The sequence below is a fragment of the Lytechinus pictus genome, chromosome 8 (assembly GCF_037042905.1).
Source record: "Lytechinus pictus isolate F3 Inbred chromosome 8, Lp3.0, whole genome shotgun sequence".
Taxonomy (NCBI): domain Eukaryota; kingdom Metazoa; phylum Echinodermata; class Echinoidea; order Temnopleuroida; family Toxopneustidae; genus Lytechinus; species Lytechinus pictus.
The window spans coordinates 39994740-40011402 of record NC_087252.1 but is presented as its reverse complement, the minus strand read 5'-3'; positions in this window follow the sequence as shown (position 1 = coordinate 40011402).

Genomic DNA, 16663 nt, shown 5'->3' with positions numbered 1-16663 from the left:
GCGGTTGAAATGAAATAACACAAGTCTTTCACAAAAAAAAGATGTTTTGTTTTAGATGTTTCGGTATAATTTATATTATGCGTGCATTAAATGCTGTGTCTGAAATATGTAAATATGTAATAAACATGCTTTCATATGTTACACAAGTGAGTGAAACGTATTACATGAGGAAGTAACTTGTTAAATTATGGATCATCCATTAGGAATATTTCAAAATACATTTTAAGAATGACCTGTACATAAGGCTTAGCATTTCCTTCACTTAATATGCTTTTATTTTCATACAGCAACAGCATGTCATTTTCAGCTTTGTATTCTTTATTATTTGTCATATGTTTCATGTTTATTTCTCTTTGTTATTTACAAATTATCTTACGTTTTTGTTTTAGAATAATGATTCTACTTATAAATTTATATATAATCTTGTTTTAGAATAATGATATGAAACACCTAAGAGGGATTAGTTGGCAATATATATATATATACATGTAGGTTTTACATTCTACAATATTTGTGCTCCAGTCTTTCATAGCAGTTTTAATACAACAAAATAAAATAATGTTATTCAAAGAATACACGGAAAATTTGTAAAATTATCTTAGGCATTTGGATATATACACACAAATGCACGTTAAATATGTATTAACCAACCCTTGAAGAGAGAAGATTGGCAAGGGGTAAAAAAAATGCAGAAAAATCAAATCATCCTCTGTGTAAGACAAGGTTACCTCGAAAAAAAATATACCAACATATCTCTTCGTTCTAAAAACATCAACAATGTCAAACAAGAACACAAGAATTGAAAATAGTCAATTGCCCTTTTTGGTTGATTTTTACGAGAAAAGGCAATAGACTATGGCCGCCCCTCCCCTCATACAGTCGTTTTTGATATCATTAAAATTTTGCACAAAATGCCAGTCTCCTCTCCTTCAAGTCGTCTCTTTGTTTAAATGTACGATTCATATCATGTTGTATTCATTTCATTTTCTTTTACGATTTTCACCTAAATTTGTTACAACTTTTTAAATGTACGGTTTTTAAATGTTTTTTACAGTGTCATTTTATTGTGCCTATAGAAATTTGTAAGCATAAATTTTCCAGCTTCAGCTCTGTAATTTAATTTAATGAATTGTTAGAAGATATATGAAAAATTAATAACGCAAGAATTGTATTTTAACGATGTCTCAGATATAGACCTATTCATGGCCATACGCAGCAAGGGGGGCATGGGGCAGTTGCCTCCAGAAACGTATACCTTATACTGAAAATCTCACAATTCACAAGAATGTGAACGAAATTCATTTTCACTATAGGAAATGCAAAAGTGCCTCCACCCGACAAGCTCGGTTGCATTGCTCCCTCGCTCCCGAGTTTTTTGAAAATGTTTACGCATGTTGCCCCCCCCCCCCCGGAAAACATATCTGGTTGCGCCCATTGACCTTTGCCTCGTAAAGTGGGTTTTTTTTATTGCAAGCTGCTCCGTCAAATAAAGAACACATAAACATGTTGCATTCGGTTATGTTGATATTTAATGTAGAAATCTCTTTTGTTTGGATTTCACAGAGATTGTACATAAAATGTTAGGGCGGTACTTTGGAAATGACTAGGGGGTGTGACAGTATGTTTAAAAGAATATTTATTTGTTTTACCAGGTAATCAGCAGAATTGGTAACCATGGTGAATACAATCAAAGTACGATAAGAGCCAGGTAGAAATACTCTGTATTCGTCTTTGAAATATTATTCAAATGATAGCACTGGGAAATTGAAGAAATCAAGAAACAGTTTTAGAAATTCTCTAAAAAGTTATTTATTGTCATAATTTCACACCATCCTCATGTAAGTCTACAATAGATAATTAATACAATTAAGATACTTAAAGATACTGATAATCCTTTACAAGGGATATATTGCAATTTAAATTTTTGTTTTGTTTTGTTTTTCCTTCTTATAAGTACATTTTGTAATATTGTGGGGGGCAGGCTCGATTAGCACTTGTGCTATTTTCTGGTCCCATTTACCATCGTATTTTATACATGTGTGACTGTTATGCAATTTGCATCATGACCTGTAAACATGTAAATATTGTTGGTAAATAAAGAAATCAAATCAGAGAAATAAAATCAAACTTGCTATCCTATCATACAGTATGTAAATATTTGAATACGATACCTCATCAGAAGAGCAAACCAAGTAGAATTCATCAGAAAACACTTGACCTTATTTTGTCTATTGCGTGTTGCGACACTTGTCCAAGGTCCAAATCATCAATAAATGACTCGGCTCTCATAAGTTATGTATATCCTGACTGTACACAATTAAAACGTGTTTTGAATTCTACTTTGAGTCAATTTTCTCATGTGTTTTCCATAATTATTATTACAATCTACGTGTGGAACGTTGTGGCCCAGTGGATTAGTCTCTGGACTTTGAAACAAGGGGTCGAATCCCAGCCATGGCGTAATTTCCTTCAGCAAGAAACTGATCAACAATGTGCTGCACTCAACCCAGGTGAGGTAAATGGGTACCGGTAGGTAGTAAAGCCTCAATAAGCTGTGTGCGCTGTGAACGCCTAGCTTAGCCGTGTAATATAGGAGCGCCTTGAGCACCTAACAAGGTGGATATGTGCGCAATATAAATACCCTATATTATTATCATTATTATTACTTCAGAGCTCATCTCAGCCTGATTCAACTCCAACATCTAACAAAACAGTACTGGGGACTACTTGAAATCACCCAACTTGTTTAAAACTTAATAATTAGCGCTCCCCAATGGTGTATTTTGCATTTTCACCTTCCATAACACTGATGTAAATGTCTTCATTAATGTTTCTCTATCGTTTCTTACGTAATAATATCTTATAAATACACGAGTGATTGCATATTTCAATGCTAAGTAGATATAGGTGCGTATGAGGCGAAAATTGAATAAAAAATAAATATGAATTGTGGTTGTTCATAATATACATATATTTATCTTACTTGAAAACTTGTGTATAATATGGCACTGTACCAGTCTAAACATAATTCAACACAGCGTGTTTACATAGTGAATTATGTGAATATGTGATTCACACCGAGCAATGCTCAAATTTAATAGTGTGAAGATAGTCGTCCTACACCGTGGACGTATTTAAATTGTGAACATAATGTGAACAAATCGTGGGACGTGCACTTTCTTGCACAATGTTTATTTTTCGAAAATGTTATTAATATGAATTATATTGAGATATTAGTCTCGCTGATATCACAAATCTGTTTTCATTGACTAAATCTGCTCGAAGGTCTGAAATTTATTTTTAAAATATTATGCCCTTTCTTGGTACTTAAAAAAACAAACATTAAGAGGTATTCTGAAAATCTTCTCCAAATTAATTGATGAAGAATTTTTTTTTTTTTTTAATCTACATTTTAAGGGAAAAAACGCCGGGATGAACATACAATTGTTTCATAAAGCTTAATATGCTTAATAGTAAATTATACCCATTGACATCAGGTTTTCCCAAAAATAATGTGTTTATTATTTTAATTTTCCATTTCCTAACATAGCTTCAAACACATCTCTCAGTCTGCACAAGCAAAAACATAACAAACAAACAAGCATGGGTATTTCAAACCACGACTCAAACCATGTTATCTCACAGATCTCCTTATTAATGTTGATGTTAAGTGCATGAAAACAACAGAAACCGCTAAACTCACTCATCATCACCGAAAAAGAGAACAGTGACTTTCAATATTGTGTCATTTGAATTTTTGAATTTTGACCTTGCCCCACATTTCGAGGGACTGCACCTCCATGTGAACCATAATCTTATCATGTAGGGTATCATTTTAAAGAAAATTAAATGATCTTTTAATTGGTAACAATCACCTAAACCAAGGAGGGATTATCGATAAAAATCAGATTTCCAAACTTTTTTTAGGGGTTTATATATCCAATAAAAAAAAATCAACGAATGTATAATTATTGTGTTATTTCTTTCTTTCTTGAAATTTCAACTTTTCACAAAGAATCAACGACTTTGGAAAGGGTTCTCTGGCGATTTACATTTTCTGTATAAAAATATAAATAGATGGTACTCCAGTTTAACGCACATTATTGAACCCTTTACAATAGCTGTAAGCGGGCTTTGGCAAAGGTTGTCTTAAAGCATATGAAACATGAATTGAAAGTGGGCAATAATCGAAATTCTTTGAATCAAATATGTTTGGATAAACAAATCACATCTAGAAACATATTTTTTTACCCCTTTGATGAACAAATTTGACATCGGATTATGGCAATGCTGCGCGGAATAGATTATACACTCGGATGAATTATGATGGCTATATGAGGGATGTTTCATACCTCTTGATGATTGGTCTCCTCTTCATCTGTGTGAACTTTCGGCCATTCTGGTACTCATCCGGCCTAAACACATGCTGATAAGCTAATCATGAAAGAGTGGATATCATTTACTGGCCCATATCAATGATTTTTATGGGTTGAGCTGAATGATGAAGAGTGGACAATTCAATTTTATTTGGCAAAATAACAAAAGCAAGAAATTTCAAAGTAAAGAAAAGAACAAAACAAGACGTCTTAAAAGCAGCATGTGCACGTCCTTGTGGTCCTTAATGTTACATTATTAAATATATACAATAAAATACAAACAGATATTAAATTAACTTTAGTTTTAAAAGCATTACCATTAGCTAAAAGCATGCATATTAATCATATAAAAAAGCACATTCACACACAAACACACATTGCAATAAAAGAATAAGTGGTGAGGAAAGTGTGAATGAGAGAGAGATAGAGAGAAAAAGAGTAGAGAGGGATGGAATGAAAGAATGATAATTCTGAATAAATTTAACTTTCATAGCCTTGAAATCAACTCACATTTTCGCCGGATTTTTGTTCATTGTTTTAGTTTCCATTTCAATCCAATTACTATTCATCACTTTCTAATAGGCCTATCGTAATTTTTTAATTCTATTTTATTTTTATGATATTCATGTACACTTGCTCTTTAAAAATTATTTATCAATGTACATCAAAAATCCTAACATGTAACTTTCTAAATTGTAGTTGTTGCTTTTACCCATGTATGATTTGTGAAAATTTTATTGTAAACATTCTGATTTTAGCTTTTTGACTTTGAAACACGTATTTTTTTTAATGAAATAAACCATGATTGAATTGACTAAGATTAGATGAAGAAAATAAAAAAATAAAAAAAATGGAAAGAGGACTTTTTGTAGTTTCGGATGAAACTTTCGCCAATAGGAAGACCGTAAAAATATTCTAATTAGGATGGAGATCTAAACAATTCTTGCATACGAGCCACGAGGTCAAAATTGTTGGAATTTAGTCCTAAAAGTTAAATATTTTCAATAGATAATAAAGTATATGAGCGCGAAACGCGAGGTGTAATTTTGGCAATTTAGACGTAAAACCGGGGCATTCTAAGGACTTTTCTTAATGTGTACCAGGATGGGGCATCTTAATTAACAATATGCAAGCGTAAAGCTTAAAAACATCCTTTGTAAAAGGGCAATGCATCAAATAAACAATTATTGTGAACGCGAAATATTTGTGTTTTTTTTAGGTTTCTACCTAAAATAGGATATTGTATTCAATTTGGTAAATCGGGAAAAAGATGGATATATTGCTAAATGTTGATATTCTAATCAGAATTCTAAACATTTCCAGCTCATTTTGAAAAAAAGAACAAGCTGTGTATCTTAACACAGATTAATGTGAGCACGAAGAACAAGTTTAAGAATAACACTCAGGGCCATTATGGAGAGAACATCGTTGTTTAAGGACAAGTCCACCCCAACCAAAAGTTGATTTAAATAAAAAGAGAAAACTCCAACAAGCATAACACTAAAATTTTCAGCAAAATCGAATGTAAAATAAGAAAGTTATGATATTTTAAAGTTTCGCTTAATATCACATAACAGTTATATGCACATCCTGGTCGGTATACACATGAGGAGACTGGTGACGTCATCCACTCACTATTAATTTTGTATTTTATTATATGAAATATAAAATATTCTAATTTTCTCCTCATTGTCAAGTGAAGCAACGATTAATTCCTCCCTGAATATGTGGAATTCGCATTATTTAAAGGTATTGTTTAACTTTGTGAGCAGCCGATTTAAAAAATTCTTAAACCAAGATGAAACATGTGTACAAGTGCATGTATTAGAACTAATAAACCCTGAAAACAACTATTATTGAAAAAGAAAAGCTAAAACTACAAGGCAAACCCCGATTTTGTAAATAGGCGTCTACTAGACACCTAAATAGTACACACAAGTGTATGGGATGAAATTAAGGTGGTGTTTTCGGTCACTTTATATTTCAATTTTTGAAGCACTAAATAATTATTTTCGAACGCAATTTTTTCTGGGCTTCATTTTTGTAACATATCACAGACACTTGTGACATGTGTGACCTTCTAGCTCAGATTTTTTAAAAGTCAAACCAATGTTAAACAATCACTTTAATACTATATGGTTCAGTCAACTTGGGCCTTATTTTCAAATCTGTAAAAAATAAAATATATCATAATTCAAACAATAAAAAAACAAAAGGAATAGTGAGTGATGGACGTCATCGACTGACTCATTTACAAGACACAGAATTGTGCATATCACTGCCTTGTGAAAAATAAGCGAAACTTTAAAATGCCATAACTTTCTTATTTTACATCCGATTTTGATGAAATTGTCAGCGTTATGCTAGTTTGATTTTTCTTTATTTATTCAAATCAATTTTTGGTTGGGTTGGACTTGTCCTTTAAATACAAATGATGCGAGCGCGAAGCGCGAGTTAAATTGAATAGGATTCTGAAACAAATAATGAATCTCGAATCGGAAGCAGAATAATTTGTTGCGTATTGACTTTGAAAACAGGTTATTTTAAGGTCCATCTTATGGTCTTCAGTAGATTATTATTTCTCTCAATGCAATATGGTCGCCAATAGAGAACGACTTTTATTTGTTTGGTTCCCCTCATTTGAAGAAATACGATTGAATTTCATTAAGACTGATCCAGTGGATCCCCTCATTTCCATATCAGATCATGTTAAAACTATTTTACAAATATTCTGGAAATTGTAATTGATTTGTAATCATTGTTATCATATTTCTTTTGTATGTGTTTATATTTATAATGTATGTTTGATTTGTATTTGCTTATGTTGATAATGGAAATGGAAAATAAATTTGAACTTGAACTTGTTTGTGTGTGTCGTGACCTAGTTTATTGAATTATTCTTTTTACAGTCATTCATTGCCTCTGGTTTCGTTTTCTTTTCTTCCTTTTCTGATATTTTTGTTTTCCTTCCTTACATCCTCTCGTGCTCTTTTATCTTCCCACCTTTATTGCCCTTGGCAAACGGTGGGGTTCTGCGGAACCACCAGAACCTCTCCCCTGGCTATTGGCTTGAATTGTAATACCAGAAAATGATGAAAATAAGAATAATACATGTGTACATATTTTTTTTGGGGGGCGTGGTTGGGGTTTCGTATTTACATTACAAAACGATTAGAGAAAAAAATATGTGTCATATTTGAAAGGGTGCCTTTATTTAAAAGGTTACTGAACAAACTTTGGGTCTTATATTTGAAGAAATACGATTCAATTTCATTAAGACTGATCCATTGTGGGTGTGTTTAATCAATCAGGTTGGAATATTGTCTTAATACTTAATGTAATACGTATCTAAAAAATAAGATAAGCCTTAGAACGGACAATGGTAATAACATCATTCCCAAAATGAAATATTTTATCTATGGTTAACTTATCATTTTATAACATTTAATATCTATGACACTGTGTGGACTCTGAGCTTTACTTTTCTTGAGCAGTTAAACCAGTGTAGGTCTAGACTCTGAACTTTGTCGTTTAAATGTAAATATAGTCAAACGGATATGTGTAAGAACGAGAATGTTTTTTTCTAGGATTTATTAATTGAACTGTTTACAGAGGCAAAATATGAAATTGACACACAGGCACCAATGGTAGAAAGCAGGCGCTCGTTCTTTGTAAACGCCTGAAGCAACCACGAGTAATGTGTATATTTACACGCCTATAGGAATTTAGCTGAGGAAAGACTATTACTCCGTTAACTGCGGAATTTGATTTTTTTTTACACATCAAGGAAGATTGTTGCCTGAATCTACTTCTTTCCAGTAAGGTTCGTTTTCACTCATTTCTCTCAGTTACTTACATTCTAAAACCCTTAAGTAAGAAATCTTCCCGAAATAATGATGTTGGATCTTTTAATTGTTTCCGACTATAAGCCATGTAGTCTGAGCGTCTTGGGCACCTAACAAGGTTGACATGTCAGATATACAAATACCCTGTATTGGTATTATTATTGTAACAATTAGTATTATGACATATTTCTTATCGATAATCATAAATATATTATGAAATTTTGTTACAGAGAATAGTCAGTTTTTGGTGAATTTTGCACAGTTTGCATGTTACTAGTGACTAGTAACTGGTTACTTGTTTACTTACAACAGTGGTGGTAAACAAGTGACATAATCGATGATGTTATGAACTGTTTTAGTTTCTATTATATATCATTAAGACTATTTGCAGGTTTTAAAATATAGAACATGAACCCGTCTTAGTGTCATCTATACCTGGAAACTCCATCAAAAGAAAATGCCCAAAAGGGATGAGAAACTGACCAAAGTCCGCATTAGAAAAAAAACAGATATCATTTCGTTTTTCTTGATTATCTCGAAATGAACTATATTACGGAGGTGACACGATATTTGCTCTTACGACAGTTTCTCCACTTTGAATTTCATCTAGGATGTAGGGTTAGGGTGAGGGTTGCAAATAGGTTTTATGTTAGGTTTAACATGTTTAGGGTAGGGTATAGTGTTAAGCCCAGAGTTGAATTTGGTAATTCGATTGGTGTGTGGAATCTATAGCGGAGCAATCGTCGCCAGAGATAATGTCATTGAAACGTCACAGAACTGCATGGGCTGTTATATTGCACAATGGATATTCTGTTGTCGCCATTCAAATTAATATGCTGTTTTGCACTTGAAACTTCCCAGGTGTATATTCCCCCTTATTATCCACCTCTGAATATCGAACTTTTTTAATTATAATTTCGGACATATGCTCCGCAGAAACTGTCGTGTTGACCGGTGTAGATAGATGAACATACCAGTCATTTGACTCCAGTATTAAAATTACGGTTATTAGTAAACATACACCCACGGGCGTTTAATTCAACACATATAGGGTGTCATTGCAGCACCTTTCCTTGTTACTTTGACACTATTTTGTTTAAATTTATGTATATCTTAAAGTATAAGGCAGAACTCTGACACCTGTGGTCCTCTATTGGTACACCAAACTGGTGTAAGTTTTAAGGTTTATTTCTAATTCGTCTGATGCCAATTCGTCCAATTGCCAACTCGTCTACTATCATTTCGTCTACCATCAGTTCGTACACTTTCAACATGGTCTAATTACCAATTCGTCCACTCACCATTTCATCTAATAACCAGTTGTTCCAATAGCATATTAAAAAAAAACAGAATTGTGTGTTCTTTGGGCCTGATGTTGCCATCATAAAATGATGACAAGCCGCATATGACTGCCACGTAATAAACCATGATTAAATTAAAAGTACAATGTTATACATGAAGCTTATTATATATATACACAACAAAAAAAGTAAGTCCCCCCTAAATCAAATTGCTGTAACTTGTGAACCGAATTATTTTGAGATAGGATATTTCATAGGTGGTTTTCCACACTCATTACGCAACTCCTGGGGGAAAATGAGATTGATAGATTGAGTCATGCATGAGTAATTAAAGATTGAATTAAAAATGACCATTTTTGAAAGTCACAAGAGTCGTTTTTCAGATTGTGCAAATACAAAGTTGGGTAAAAGTTGTTTTTAGGTGAATTTTATGGTGCTATGCTGTTTTACTATCCATCATTTAACCACTTCAGACCAAATTTTGATATGTACATGTATATTCATGGTTGAGTGAGCATATTGTATAGCACGGGCCGCGGAAGCGGGGTGGGGGGTGGGGGGGGGGCTAAGCCCCTACTTTTTTTCCCCAAAGCATGTACAAAAATGTAAAAATTACCATACGATTGTGATCTTTTGCATGGTCAACCCCCACACTTTTGACTCAGTCCCCCCTCCCCCCCCACTTTGAAAACTGTTCCGCGGCCCCTGTATTGTGACGTATCATCATAGGGGTTTATGGTAGTATCCTCTACAACTTGTTAGATCATGTTAACATTTCAAAATGTTGGTGGCTCCCCCGATTATAGGCCCCTCCCCCATTTGAAAATTATGGATCCACCACTGATTTGTCCATACATTCAACTGATCCTGAGAAATTGTTAGGAAAAGAATACATTTACGCAAAATAAAAGAGTATTCATTCCTAAGTTTTCGAATGTGCTCGCTCAACCATGAAAATGTTTAAAGTTCGGAAAGTGTATGGTGATAGAAATGATGGATGATAAAAACAACAGCAATTAAAATCACATTTGAAACCGAATTAGCCCCCAATATTCACTTTATTACCCTTTAAAATGAGTTTGTGACATTGAAAATACGACTTTTCCCACTTTGATGCGTGCTCACTCATCCATGAATAAACAAATCAATTTCATTTTTGCACAGAATTCTGCCCATAGGTTGATAAACATTACTGCCAAACGACATTGCTAAAGACAGCCTTGAAAAAAAGTTCCACCATATTGAATAAGGGTTACTTATTCTTAAACATTATGCACGCATAATGTACACAAGTCTACGAGAGAGGAAGTCAAAATTTTAACAAATATGAAATGAGGGTTTGTTTCATAGACGGTTTTTGTTACTTATGCCAACAGTTATTTCATGAAACTTCGCACATGTCTACAGAGTAACACTAGCCAAAAGGCACGCACACCAAAATAACCATTCGATACGGCACAGAGTGGGGCCAAGGCCTTCAAACCTTCTTCTCATTTGCTTAATTTTCAAATATTGTGTGCTCACTGATGCATTAAACATCGGGATTTTCATAAAAGTCAAATCAAATGTACTATGCAAGGAGGTTTGTGACAGATATCCATAGTTACAAATTGCATTTTTTCCAATAACGTGAAAAAGAGCAAATCGCATTCCGCATGTTCATTCAAGCGTGAATGTTTAATTAAACGCCTTTGAATCATTGAAGCATGTTAATTGGTCATGAACATAATGAAAAAGTTGAGAAAAGATAATTTTCAGTTACCAAAATGAAATAATACTTGCCTATGATATTTGAAAATTGTATTTTTTGTTTTCAATAAATGTTCATTGAACCGTGAAACGATGAATATTGTTGAAGATACTCTTCCCCAAAATAAGTGTCATCATATTCTATCATTTTTATTGATAGAAATGTGTAAAAAATCAAATTATAGCAAATTTTGAATTGTGTTTATTTAACCGTGAAATTTAGCCAAAAAAGTTGTATCGTCTTTTAGAAAGTAACTTTTACAAGCTTTCTGACTATTTTTCATGATGATAATGTGGAATTAGTTCCAATGAAATGGAATCAAACTCATGATATTTGGCTTGTGACTTTTGAAAAGTGACATTTTTTGCCTTCTGACGGTGCTCACTGAAGCATGACGTAAAATACGTCCATAACATTTACTCAGAGGGTAGCTCATAAAATTACCTACACGCTCATGTAAAAATATATTAAAATCTCGCATCGGTTCGGAAATTATTGATGTTTGTTTAAGGGGGGACTTACTTTTTTTGTTGTGTATATATTAATCTGTCAATTTTGGGAGCTAAAGGGATGTGTTGGCGGGAGGTGAATTCCACAGCTGAGCCGTCCGTGGTATATTTCAAGATTGGTGAAGAGAAGTGTTTGATTTTAGGACAGTGACTTTGTATGGGTGGGCCGCTGCAGTAGAGCGCAACGGACATTTGGAGCCAAGGGGAAGAATTCCAGACAACTCAAAAGATGGTTTCAGGAAGAAGTGGCGGTAGAAAGTACAGAGAGATGCAACATTTCTCCGGTGCTCGAGTGGATAAAACCCAACCTTGGAAGGGTCTTCAATTTTCAGGAGATGGATTGCTTTCCGCTCTAATCAATCAATTAGTGTGATTACACTGGTACCTGCTCCAGCCAAAATTGGACATGCATATTCCATTAAGGATCGAATATAAGTTTTGTAGATTGTGACTCCTGCCTTGAATGGAAGGAAATCTCTTGAGAGGCTCAAGATTTACAACCTTTTTGCAACCTTTTTGGCAAAGTATTGGCGATGGTGACACCGAGTAGGGTGATACTCTTTGTTGGTTTTAGGGCTGAGTTCATAAAGTAGAGAGGAAGTTGGTTCTGGTTTCGTTTCCGACCGAGGATCATCTCTTCTGTCTTCCTTGCATTGGAGGTGATGCACCAATCTGTTGCCCATTTCTCAATTATCAGCAAGCCACGTTGAAGACTCTCAGCACAGATGATTCTGTCGTGAGAATTTTTATGACAATATGTAGGGTTAAGTCATCACCAAAGAGGTGAAGACCGTGTTTTACTTGGGAAGTCAGATCGTCGGTGTACTTAAGAAAGAGTAGGGGCCCTACCCCATCTCCCTATTGCACACCAGCAGTTTTGATCTTGGATGTTGAAGTCAAGCCATCTAGAACAACATCTTACTACCTACTGGCTAAGAAAGAAGAAATCCATCCATATATGTTGCTACAAATGCCAGAGAATGACAATTTGGACACAAGACAGAGATGCCAAACACGATCAAAGGCTTTCTTGATGTCCAAGGCGTCGTTCCACCACTGAGTGATATATGAAAGTATGTCAACGTTGGATATCTTTTCCCCGGAACCCATATTGTCTATCGCTCAAAAGTTGGTGACTTTCAAGATATTTTCGAATTTGGTCGCCAATTATGCTCTCCATTACTTTCGAGATAATCGAAAGCAATGACATGGGGTTGTAGTTCGATGCATCATATGTGTTCGCTTTCTTGGGCACAGCTACAAAATGGGCAGTTTTCCACTCTGAAGGTATGGTTTTTCTGTTCAAAGACAACTAGTAGGGCTTTGAGAGAACTGGTGCAAGTTCAGGTGCGCAGTTCTTAAGTACTGTGGCTGTTAAGTAATCTGTGCCAGTTGCCTTTATTGTGTCAATATTGCGGAGGTTCCTGAGGACAACCTTAGCCAGAATCTGATGGTAGAGATGGATTCATCAGTTTTCAACTTTAGCTTAAGAGTAAATTGACCCTTAACGTCGAGATGTGCATTTGCAGCAAAGGTGCTGTTTAGGAGCTCTGCTTTGTCTTTAGCTTCATTGAAGATCTAGCCATTGCCATTTATAGTGGAGGGACAGCAGATGCCTTATTGCTATCAGTTACAGATTTGACCAGTTTCCACCCCTGCTTACTGTTAGCATGCTTGAGTTCTCGCTCTACGTGCTGCGAGAACTTAGGACGAGCTCTGCGTATAGTACGCTGGCATTTAGATTTAGATTCCATGTATAGGATCCAAGGATCTCTTGTACGGTTCTTTTGCCACCGTTTTGTGGGCCTTCTTTTTTTTAACAGCGTCATGACATCTGTCATTGAACCATGGCTTATCTGAGTACTTGTGTTTGATAGCCCTAGACGGTATGAAAAGGTCCATAGCCTCACCAATGTTTTCTTTCACACTGTTCAAGGCGATATCGATACTATCATCAGTGTGTGCCTTTGAAAGGGGGGACCAGTCAGCTTCAGACAGGAAAGAGCGCATACCATCCTACGCAGCCTTGTCACACAGCCAAGTTTTGCGCTTGCCAGCTTTGCTTGTAGTCGGAAGTCTGTAGTTAGCTACTTCCGCATCCATATAGTGGTCAGGAGTTCCGAGGGTTCAACAACTGATACCACATGGTTGCCAGAAGAAGTAGTCAGGAAAAAGTTAAGTTTGGAACAGCTTCCATCCCGTCCAAATCTGGTTGTGTCATTTACAAGTTGACAAGTTTGTTGAGTGTGGCAAATTTGTATTCAGATTCATCATGGGCATCTGTCTTTGTGCTTCCTAGCCACTCTGAATGGTGAGCATTAGGGTCATCAAAAATAATTATTTTAGATCTGGGGTGGAGCTCTTGGACAGTGTCAATGTAGTCTGAAATGGCATCATAGACGCTGCGTCAGCAGATGGTAGTCTATACACACAGAACATGGACACCATGTGACCAAAAAGATTAATCTTCAGGCAGATTAATTCATGATGTAGTCCTTCATATTGAGGCATTCTCGTAGCAGTGAAGGCATCACTGTAGTACACTATAATCCCACCCTAACTAGAGTCATCTGGACGGTAGCGTCTGTGAAAGGGGTAACCAGGCACTGTAAACAAATCATCGTCAATCTCGCTATTCAAGAAGGTTTCCGATAAATAGAACATATGAGGTGTCGATCCAAGCAAGGAAAACTCAAAAGATCCCCAGTTTGTGAAACTGTAAATTAATTATGGTGTGGACCTCGGTTTGGATGCGTCTCTCCACAGATGAGTAATATAATCAAAAGAGATAACATGGCTAAAACAACAATCCAATAATCTTGGTCATTTGTTCCAATATGTATCAACATGTAATCAGTCCGTTTCGAGTCTTTATTATTTGGTAACGTGACAATAGGAATGAGATGGAATGGGCAGTCGACCCAAGCAAATATAACCAGGGGCCAAAGCCACTTGCTCCTGCTGGTACTGATACAGGGTTTCTCCCTTCACAGCCGTACGGGTGCAAGCTAGGGTTGCCATCCCCGAAGGAAGTCTGGTTAGCTAGGAGCCAAGATAGACTAGCTAGTAACCTTGACTTCTAACCTTCCCTTTTTAGTCCATATACAATTTTATCTAATTGGAGTAAGTGTTATTTGTGGAAAATGAATGAAAATGAAATGGATATTAGACTAACTGGTTATGAGACGAAAGAAATGGTCATAGACGAAATGGTGAAGAGATGAAGTGATGATTGGACCACATATTCATTGCAACAAATTATTGTTAGACGAAATGTTGTTAGACGGAATGGCATTAGACTATATGAAGTGGTGAGTGGACGAGTTGGAAGTAGACGAATAGGCAATTTACCAGTTTTAATCAACCAGTTTTACAGTGTGTATATTTTAACTCGTGTCTAACACAACGTACTGCAATACGGTCTCTGTTGTAAAATGTTTCTCACTCACTGTACAGGGGTAAGAAGCATTTGATCCCATCAGAGATGTTCCATGAAGGCTCATCTTTATTGTCTAGTAAGCATACGGCTGAATGTTTTAACAAATATTTCATTGGATTGCCTGCGAAAATAAGTAGAGAAATTCCGATAGTACCACAGTCTTTTCATGTGTATTTAAAGCCAAACATTGATAATACTTCTCTGTTTCTTAGACCAACTTCTGTCACTAAAATCAATAATTTTGTTTCATCACTTAAGTCATCAAAGTCAAGCGGTTCTGATGATATTGCCTCTAGGGTTGTTAAGGAATGTATTCATTATTTTGTTGAACCATTGTGTGTTATTTGTAATAATTCTTTGTCACATGGGATAGTCCCATCGAAGTTAAAGGTGGCTAAGGTTGTTCATGTTTTCAAAAAAGATGACAAGAAGAATATTGTTAATTACAGACCTATAGCTCTTTTGCAAATATTTTCTAAGCTCTTGGAGAAGATTGTTTACAAGCGATTGAACAGGTTTTTGTTGGAAAGAAACATTTTGATCCCTCAGCAACATGGTTTCCGAAAACACTTCTCTACTAACATGGGTGTTTTCAACTTATTAAATACTATTATAAAATCATTTGATGATGGCAATTTTTGCCTTGGAATTTTCCTTGATTTGTCCAAGGCGTTTGACACGATTGACCATGTCATCCTTCTTCCAACTTGAGCACTCTGGAGTACGCGCAGTAGCATTGGCTTGGTTCCAAAGCTATTTACAAGATCGTACACAATATATCATGGTTGATGGTGTTAAATCGCAATCTGGTAATATTCACTATGGTGTGCCCCAGGGTTCGGTACTTGGTCCTTTGTTGTTTTTAATCTATGTCAATGATATCATTAACTCATCAAATGTGTTTTTGTATTCTCTGTTTGCTGATGACACAAGTTTACTATTGTCTAATAGAAACGTTGCTACTCTTATTTCAGTTGCAAATGTAGAAATCAAAAAGTTACTTGCATGGTTCTGTTGTAATAAACTCTTGCTAAATGTTAAGAAAACTAAATGTATTTTTTTTCGATCACGAGGCAAAATTATTCCAGACGATGTCAATATTCTTGATGTTGGGGGCCACAATGTTGCTCGTAGTGAGCATAGTCAATTTCTAGGAGTAATTATTGAGCATTTGACTTGGAAACCCCATTTAGAATCAGTGTGTACAAAGGTTTCTCGAGGTGCAGGTGTTATATATAGGTTAAGGTGTGTTTTACCTGGGTCTATTCTAAGAATCTTATACACCAGCATTGTGCTTCCCTATCTGACTTACTGCAATGTTGCATGGGGTAATACTTTTAAGACTTACATTGACAAACTAAAAGTTTTACAAAAGAAAATCATGAGGCTCATCACCAATTCGACTTCCAGACACCCTAGTAAACCTTTAATACTTTAGCTAAA